This window comes from Grammomys surdaster, unplaced genomic scaffold (assembly GCF_004785775.1).
Source record: "Grammomys surdaster isolate TR1022 unplaced genomic scaffold, NIH_TR_1.0 169, whole genome shotgun sequence".
Lineage (NCBI taxonomy): Eukaryota > Metazoa > Chordata > Mammalia > Rodentia > Muridae > Grammomys > Grammomys surdaster.
This window is the reverse complement of record NW_021604617.1, coordinates 2,879,541-2,888,920: the sequence shown is the minus strand read 5'-3', so window position 1 is coordinate 2,888,920 and position 9,380 is coordinate 2,879,541. Positions and strand designations below refer to the sequence as shown.

The following is a 9,380-nucleotide window of genomic DNA, read 5'->3' as shown; positions in this document are numbered from 1 at the left end:
CTTGAATCTTGAAAATTACAGTTTTGAATTGAAGATATTCTAGTATCAAAATAAATAGCTTAAACCTATAAACATACTCCATAAAAAGACTAGGAACTTTTCTAACCTTGTCTAAGAGAGATCTTATCTGTTCAGCTCATTTGACTGTAAGGAGAGGAATCTGATGGAGCCTTGCTGGAGCTCAGAAAAATTGAAAAGAACCAGTGATTCTTAACCTCCTTACTATTACAAACTTTAACAATTTTCTAAATTAACAACTTTCTTAATTTTTATTCTTGGTGTCATTGCTATCATTTTCAGAGCAATATATTTGACATAATAAAAAGAAAAACGAATAAAAACAAAACTACAACAGATTAAAAACCTCAGGAAGGTATATCTAATTGACTTCATATGTATTAATCAATAGTTGTATTTTTTAAACAAAAACCTTCTGTTATATTTATTATTTCTATCTTCAGATCCATGACTATCATAATTGGGATTGCCTGGGCTTTTTATCATAATTGTCTTCCCTTTATGGGTTTATAATTTGATGGCTGTTGTTCATTATAATTTCTAAAGTCATTATAGTTTTTATTAAAATTTCTTCTTTATTGTAACCATTACATATTAATAAAGACACACTTAGTAAAACAATTTTTCAAATTTAAAGTTTCCCATACCTTTATATACTTAAACAATTTTTAAAAGTCGCTTCTTGAGAGTGAAGCCACAGAACATAATCATAATTTTTGGAAGACAAAACCAATTTTTTAACAGTTTAAACAATCCAGCATTTCTAAAATCAATACCAAGTGAATTATTTTGTTGTTGCAAAGTTTGGTTGCCAGGAAGAAAAGTTCTTGAATAAGAATGCATGCTTTAATACTTCATTAAAGAAACATTGTTTTAAATTTTATCTTTTATAAATCTAATTTTTTGGACAGAAATTGCATAAAAATATTATCCAAATTATAAAGTACCTTTAGAGACTTGTTTCTTTGGTTGGCTCACACTATATGTTACTGTCCAGAATGGCTCCAACCCTGAGTTGTTTTAAGACAAATTTCTATTACCAATGTTACAGATTTTTAACCATTATCTTAAATTATAAATCAATATTTTATAACCAAGACATGCAGAACATAGTTTATATATTTGAGACCAGTCAAAAATAAAAAAAGTAGTGGCCACATACATTTCAAACAGATAGACAAATTTTCAGTTTCAAGGGAGGAATACCTTGCTTCCTGTTGGAATCCAATTTTCATGTGTACAGATGTTTTGTACCCATCAGCTTCCTTATCAGAGAAGCTGAGATGCTGCCCCCTTTAAGAGTGGCTCTTGTAGGGCTTCTGTAATAACAGTGCCAGCTAGACTCCTAGATGCAGGTTCAGGGCTCTAAGGGTAGTTTATCAGGTTTTGTTGTCCCAATTTCAGGCTACTTTAAAAAAAATTCTTTGAGATGAGTTAAAGCTAAGTCAAGGGGAAAATGGCCCGCAGATGAAGTTTTAGTCATTCTCCCTCTGAACAAGAAACGCAGAGCAACAATCAGCAACTAAACAAAACTACAGACATAAACTGACAGACATGGACAGACCTGTGTGCCAAAGGACAACCAGTAGATTTGGGGAGGAGTGGGAAAGGACCCAGATATACCACCAAAGGGACCTAGATGTCCCATAGTTAAGGAGTTAAATATAGAAGAATGGTGCCCCCCCAAAAAAAAGTGTAAGTCAGAAAACAAACAAAGCTGAGTTTCAAAGACAAATACAGCACTGCATGGGCTCTCAGACAAGAGCCCCATGAGAGTACTGACCAAATCCAGGTCTAAAGGGTTGTATTATATGTAACCCGACCCCCTCGGAAGAGGACTCTGGGCATCCCTGTCCTCAGACTCAAAGAGTGTCTACATCAATTTTAATACATATTCATGTGTCTCAAATAAGTACCAGAAACAAGATCAAGCCAAGAAATATAACTGTTCAAGTTAAAGACAACAACAACAAACAAATTTACTTCCTTATGGAGGACCCATCTGGCTTAGGGGTGTTCACTGTCAGTAACTGAGGGGTGCTCAAAGTTAGGGGAGCTTCCTTGCTAATGCACTAAATATTGGGGTTCAAGAGTCACCCCACAAAACACACGAACCATCTGAATCAGACAGGGATAGTTTATTGAACACATACCCTAATACTGATCAATCAGGACCATAGCTCAGACAAGACTGAGGTATGGCGATGAACATCTTTCTCTGTCAGATTATAAATGGAAAAAAAAACACAAAAACCACAGTGAATTCATAGACAGGTGCAGGAAGTACTCCCTGGTGGTTGACTCAAACCATTTTAGACATGACAGTCCATAATGGCCTTTAATTTGATGTGCCCTACACAAAGCTTTCTGGACTTTCTTAAGATTAACAAACCTCACACAGAACATGCAGAACATAACTGGATATGTGGTCAGTATGACCCTACTCTGAGTCAAGTTATTTTTCTCTGTCAATGACTGGCAGGGATATTACAGCAGCAATATGAAATAGTTGGCATGCATGAAGCAAAATGGCTCCAATTCAAGGAAAAGGGGCAGACCTAAACAAAAAGTATGCCTTCTTATTAACCCCATAAAGGAGATAGTGGTATGTTATAAATAGTACTTACTAGCCCAGGCCTTTCCATCTCTCTCTACAGACATGATAATAAGGACCCTCATTCGTGCAAATTATGTGCTGGTGGTGACTGAAGGACAAACCTGAAAGTTCAAACCCAGGTTGTGAAATTCTGGAAACCCCTGAACTCAAAAGATCTGCAAATATAAACCATTTCAACCCCCAAACCACAGCAAAATAGAACTGCTGCCATTGGAATTTTCCACCAGGTTTATCACTCTGGCCCATAGCCTTCCTAACTCTATAAAACCCAGACCTTTGTTGCCTGCAACACAATCTCAGCCCCTAGGAGAGGTTGTTGCTTTCAGTGTTCTAGTAAAGAACAGTCTGCTGCTGCTGATGTCATTTCATCTTGCTTTCTCTCTTCGTGTCCTCTGTCAATCGCTGTCTAATGGAGTCTATAAAATAATTTATCATATCATATTATATACATTTTATATTATGTATGTTTTATATATAATAACGTATATATTAGTGTGTATTATGTACTTATAGCATTTTATATAATAAATGCTAATCCAATTTTTAAATATGGCATACCTAATAACGCCCCTTCAGTTGGAAAACCTCATTCCTAACCCTACTTTCAGTAATCTAACTACAGCCGGCCACATTAGCAGCAGCTGTCAGAATGAAACACCTTTGCACTGACATATTCTCCCTATGCACATGTGCTATATACCCCCTTATAAAAAGACAGTGCCTTCTCTTCCCACCCTCTTTCCCTTTATACCTTTACTTAGGGGCAGCCTCTACTTACCTACTTTTCCCTAATGAACCTCAAGTGTGAGATCTGTTGCATAGAGTGACTTTGTGGTATTATTTGGCTCTAATCTACAAAGGTACCATCTACTGCTTGAATCATACCTTCCTCACTTACAGTTGTCAGGTTCATTAATACATGTATAATGGCACTTCACTCCTTGAACAATTTTATTTTCTAGCAATATCAAAACATCTTAAACATTACCACTTAATACAAATGTTAATATCTAGTAAGTAAATATCTTCCTGCTGGTGTTCCTAAAACATAGATCTGTTTTCTTTTATTATTTTTGCAAGTAATGTAGAAGTCTCTGCAAAAGTCTTAAAATCCTTTGGTAGACTTTGATAGAAGTATTGTCAAATGTTCACTTTAAAAGCTCAGATACTATAGCAAACACTCCAAAACAACAGATTGTACAGGATATAATATTCTAGTTAGATTTTACTGCTCTGATAAATATCGTAGTGGAAAGCAGCTTGGAGAGGAAAGGCTTTATTTGGCTCACACTCCACAATGGATATCCATGCTTGGGGGAAGGCAAAGCAGGAACTCAAGCAAGGCAGGAACCTGGAAGCAGGAACTAAGCAGAGGGCACCAAGGAACAGTATTTACTGGCTTGTTCCTCTTGGCCTGCTCACTCTGCTTTCTCGGGACCACTTATCCAGGGGTGGCACAATCAATAGTGATGTAGATCCTACTACAATCACCAATCATGAAAATGTCCCACAGTCTTGCCTATGGACCAGTCTGATGGGAGCATTTTCTCAGTTGTGAAAGATCATCACGGATGATTCTGTCCTATTCCAGTTGAAAAGAAGCTAATCTTGACAACTAAACCATTATCAATGTGACACACAAGCACATTCCTATTAAACCATAAACCTTTCTTTCTTGTTTGTCCCCTAAGATGTCATGTCAAGATTAATATAATACTATAAAATATAGCACTTTAAAAGTCTCACAGTCTTTAAATTTTTCAAGATTTTAAAAGTTCAACTTCTCTTTAAAAATCCAATATCTCTTTTAAAAATTCAAAGTCTTTCTTTTTTTTATTTTTTAAATAGTTTTTAACTTAATTTATTTGCATTGCATTTTTAAACTCTACATTTCTTTCTATATAGTTGCATGTCAAAAAAAATACTAAACAGTTTCACGGTTTGCTGAAATACATGTAGGAAAACATAGATATGTGACATAATAACTTGCTTAAATTTCTCTTAAAGAAACATTATTAATTTAAAGAGTTTCAACAAATTTTTTAAAAAGTTTCAGCAATGATTATATCTGAAATGTATAAAATTTAAATAATTATAAAAAGGTTAAAAACCAAGATGATAATTTTTTGCTTTTCCCTCCTTATTAAAAATCCGGACAATGTGTCATATCAAAAAAGTTCAAACGTTACATCACTGCTATCTTAGTCGTCCTCAGAATCACTGTCCCTCCTCATGGGGACAGAGCCCCACACTGAGGACAGTAGCAGGTCTTGGATGGGTTTCTTGGGGTTCTCCTCCAGCTCCGTCTTGATTGCTCCAGACTCAGACAGTTTCCATTCCAACTCATCTATGGTCAGGTTCATGCCACCGAACACCAGAGGACCAATGAACTGTGCCTTGATATCCCCTTCCCGGTAGACGAACACTGTGGGGAGATTCCTGTCAGGGTAATTGGGTATGCAGGTCGTTGAAATGACTTTAACAAATTTCACATCGGGAAACTTCCTGGTGAGTCCACTCAAGTGATGGTTTATCAAGGAACAGAGGGGGATCCCTTGTTTGTACAGGTGTAAGACCACCCACAAGCCCTCTCCAGCTTTCGTTACTTCTTGAACATAGTCCTTTCCTGAGATCTCTAAAACTTCTCCAAATTTGTTCTTCAGCTGAGTCGCTTTCCACTCAGCCAACCGTTGCTCCCGGTACATCTCGACGGCTCGTTCGTCCTCCTCACTGAACTCATCCTCGTTCTCCTCCAGCTCTTCCAGAGTCGTGTCCTCATATGTTTTCACCACTGACTGCTGGAGGAGCCGCTCCTCCTTCTCTTCCTCCTCCTCCTCCAGCTCCTTCAGAGTCTCCTTAGGGGGAAAGATACCCTTTTTACGTAGGATGTCATTCCACTCAGTGTCTGCGTTAGGGTCCTGCATCTTGCCTCCAGTCACTCAGACCAGGCCTCTGCCCTAGCACCTCGCTCCTCTCTTCAAAGTCTTTCAACTGTAGGATCTTGTACAATAAAATGTGTGTGCACACATGCACACATAATTTTTAAATTAGGAAAATAAATCTTTAAAAAATTAAGTTTTAAAAATATATACTAAATACATATATATGTACATTTTTATATTATATATAATATACATGTGTTATTTACTTGACAATTTAAGAAGAAATGAAAACTTGGAGAACTCACTATGACTAGAATCCACTAAGTTACTATAGCTAACTAGTGTGCCTTAAATACTCAGGAGAAAAGGAACCAAAGCAAGTAACACTGTTGAAGCTCTTAGGCAGAACCAGACTAGGAAGCAGGGAAAAGGTAAGGTAACAAAATCTGTAAGGATAAATGTGAATATAAAAAAATATATAAAAATATGGTATTATATATTGTAGAAAATAAAAACTTAAAAATATTTATAACTAATTATGTTTTAGCTATTCTTTTCCTATTACCATCTGTCTCTCCGTTCTCTATGCATCCCTCTTCTCTGTGTTTTTTTAGTAGGTTTTTAAAACGTGTTAGATTTACTGTAAAGTTTAATTATAGATGTGGAGAATCTGTGCTCTTTCTTCATTGTGCTGTGAGGTATCCACAAGACAAGTCTGTTCAAACTAAAAAAAAAAAGGACAACCATAATTATAGGGCCTATATCAGTCTTATCATTAGGGGCTAGGAGAACCTGGTGATAACCCATCTGTCATTATATTTTGTAGTCTCTTTTAGCTGGATGTAAAGGGTCTACTGGGTGAAAACCAATGTCTTTCACTGCTGTAGGAGCCTTTCAATATTGGCTCCAGGTTCCAAGTCTTGACCCTGTCTACCCTCTTATGGTCATTAACTGGAATTTGTGGTCAAGCTCAGACATGAGAAATGACACAGCCTTTCAAACTGTCTGGGGAACAGCTCTGGGTCTGTTGTAGGCCCAGTAAGGACTCAAGGAGAGAACAGTTAGTAATTTCTGCTTTATGAACTTCTTGACATGGATGCATCTGCCCCTTAGAAAGGCAAGAGGTAGGTTGGCTCATCTTTTGCTGCTCTCAAAGGATATATTTAGTTTATTTGTTAGTGTTTAGGATATTTGCCAGATTTAGAAAAACTTTTACCAGAAAGGCCAGGCCATTGTTAAACTCCGGAAAGAGAAGTAACTCAAATCTAGGAATAATATCTAGACCTAAGTAACATAGCCATTTTAGTGTGGTCTGGTGAAGTTTGGAAGCCATCTGTCTTCTGATAATGGCAGGGAATACTGAGCTCTCATCCAGCAAGAAGACACTGGTCTTCTGTTTGGAATATTCTCTTTATGCCTACTTGGTTTTTATATGTAGAGTGTCACTAGAGCAATTCAAGTTCAGATAGGATATCCAAGGTCTAAAGATGACCTGCTGGTCCTAGGGCCACCTTCTGGGGGCAGGGCAAGTCCACTGCTCTGTTATATTGGGTCTCTAGGAATTCTCCCTCTTGATACCCTTTGTAATGGACACTGACTATCTATATTGGTAGCCTTAGGATATACCTAAGTAAGCCTAGTAAGGCCAGGGTTATTGGTTGTTTCTTTCTGATTTCATTTCCAGCTGAGATGAGAAGTCTCCTCTCCATATAGAGGGCTCCGTGGACATGGGCTTTGGACAATGCATACTGACTGTTCATTTAAATAGCGATAGTTTTGCTCTTTTTCCTGTGAAGTGCCTGGGTTAGCACCAGGTCCAGCTCTTTATGTTAAAGTTCTTCTGCTGAGGGGCTGAAGAGCTGAAGTACTTACTGAGGGGCTGACTCCATACGTTCTTTACCAAGATGACAACTGTGCCCTTGGCATATCTGATTTCATCTTGAACAAAGCTGCTCTGATCAGTGTATAGTACATCTTCCACTTCTCAGAATTTTACATCTGTTAAGTCAGATCTGACAGATTGGACCATGCCAGTCGCTTTCACGTTAACAAGAATCAGGAAATGTTGACAGAAAATGGAGGCTCCTGGCCTGCCAGCCCCTGAGTAGAGCAGAGGTAGTAGTACCCACAGCTTCTGGGGCAGCAGTAGCCAGAGCCAGGGTTTTGCCTGAAATGGGAGCTAGCTGAGTCCATCTTTCACCATAGCCAGAGATTCTCCCAAATTGCCAGTGCCAACTTATATGAGTTGAGGTGCAAACTCCTGCAGGCTGGAGCCAGAGGAGCCAAGACGTCGTCTCTCAGTGCCGGAGGACCCCAACCACATCCATCTGGTTGACAGAACGATGGCTCTAACTTGCCTGCTGTCTTGGAGAGACTCTGTTGGGTTATCATCTGGAAGCAAGCTGGCTGTGTTGGTGACTGAAATTTTGCAGAATTGCATTATTTGGGTATTGTACATTCACCTTTCTGGGGACTCCCTCAAAAGGGTCACTGTAGTGTATTGGAGGTTAAGAACAGTTAGTTCCTGGCTCATAGTTTGTCAGCTTTTATTAGCATGAGTGTAGTGGCTACTGCCTATAAACAAGCCAGCCAAAAAGTAGGAACAGGATCAAGTCTTTTTGAATAAATAGGCTTCTGGCCTCTTCCATGGTGCCAGAGGCTGGGCTAGAATCCCCTTTACAGAACAGCTTTTCTCTCACTTTCCTGTTATCTCCGACTTTGCCCTCTCAAATCTCTTTTTATCTTTTGTTTTGATATATGTGTGTCTAAGTCATTGTTGTTGTAAACCTTTTGAGTCCATATGCATATCAAAAGCAATATTTTCTAGCAGCTGTCTTTAATCCTTCTTTTAAAGGAAGGGGATGGTGAGAATTGTCCAAAGCCTTTGTACCTTGGTCAATATTGAACAGAAAGGAAATCCACTCTATCTGGGCTACACTGTCTGGCAGCAATCCTCCCTGCCAAGAATGGGGTTGACTTTTCTATTCTATTTTTCTACAGTAGGTTTTAGTTTTAAAATTATACATTGGTTGAAAATGAGATAAATTTCTTTCACTAAGACTCAGGTATCTGTGCTACCTGACTTGGCCAAAAGAATCTGTGTCCCCGGCAAGAAGGCAGGGGTTTTAGAGTTGTATGTGTGTATGTGTGTGGAGGGGGAAATCTCATACCAGAAAATTTCACTGTTGAATATAGAGAAGCAGGTTGGGCCAGTCACTAGATTCTAGACAGACTGAACTATCACTGGGCTATCCAACACCAAAAGAGAATCAATAGATTTCACAGGTCTAGAGGTTTCTGTGAAACAAAACAAAACAGACATTGTATTTGTCTATACAAAGTCCTTTTGGGGCAAGGGCAGCCCAGCACCCTCCGTCATCACCAGCATCATCATAGCAACAGCAGCAGTTCCCATTGCAGGGCCTAGCAGAAAGGAGGTGGAGAGCTCCACATAAGTGGGCAGCCTGGCACAGCCTGTGAGCCTGCCAGAAGTCTTCCTGAGAACCACAGCAGCCATGGTCCTGGAATGAGACATTCCCCTCTCCATTTTAGATATTTCTCCAACCAAAAAAATGGACAGAAACAAACAGAGACACATAGTAAAGACAACCAAGGATGGCAACTACACATTCATACACCTGAACAGACCAGGGGAGTCCTGTGACATCTCACATGGATCATAGACACTGAATCAATGGCCACAACCATTCTACCTCTCCTTTGTGTCATAAGCAGAAAGTGCCTTAACCTCTGGCGGTGACAGACCAGGTAGCTTTTTTAGTTTGTTCCCTTTTGGGGTGAAGTTGTCAGATCCCTCCAAAGCATTAGGCATCAATTGATTAAAGGGAGTGTTGGAGCCCAGA

General features: G+C 38.8%; 1 pseudogene; it reads right to left on the bottom strand.

Moving 5' to 3' along the window:
• Positions 1 to 4,777: 4,777 nt before the first annotated feature.
• Positions 4,778 to 5,559, bottom strand: LOC114620667 (annotated as a pseudogene).
• Between the last annotated feature and the right edge of the window lie 3,821 nt (positions 5,560 to 9,380).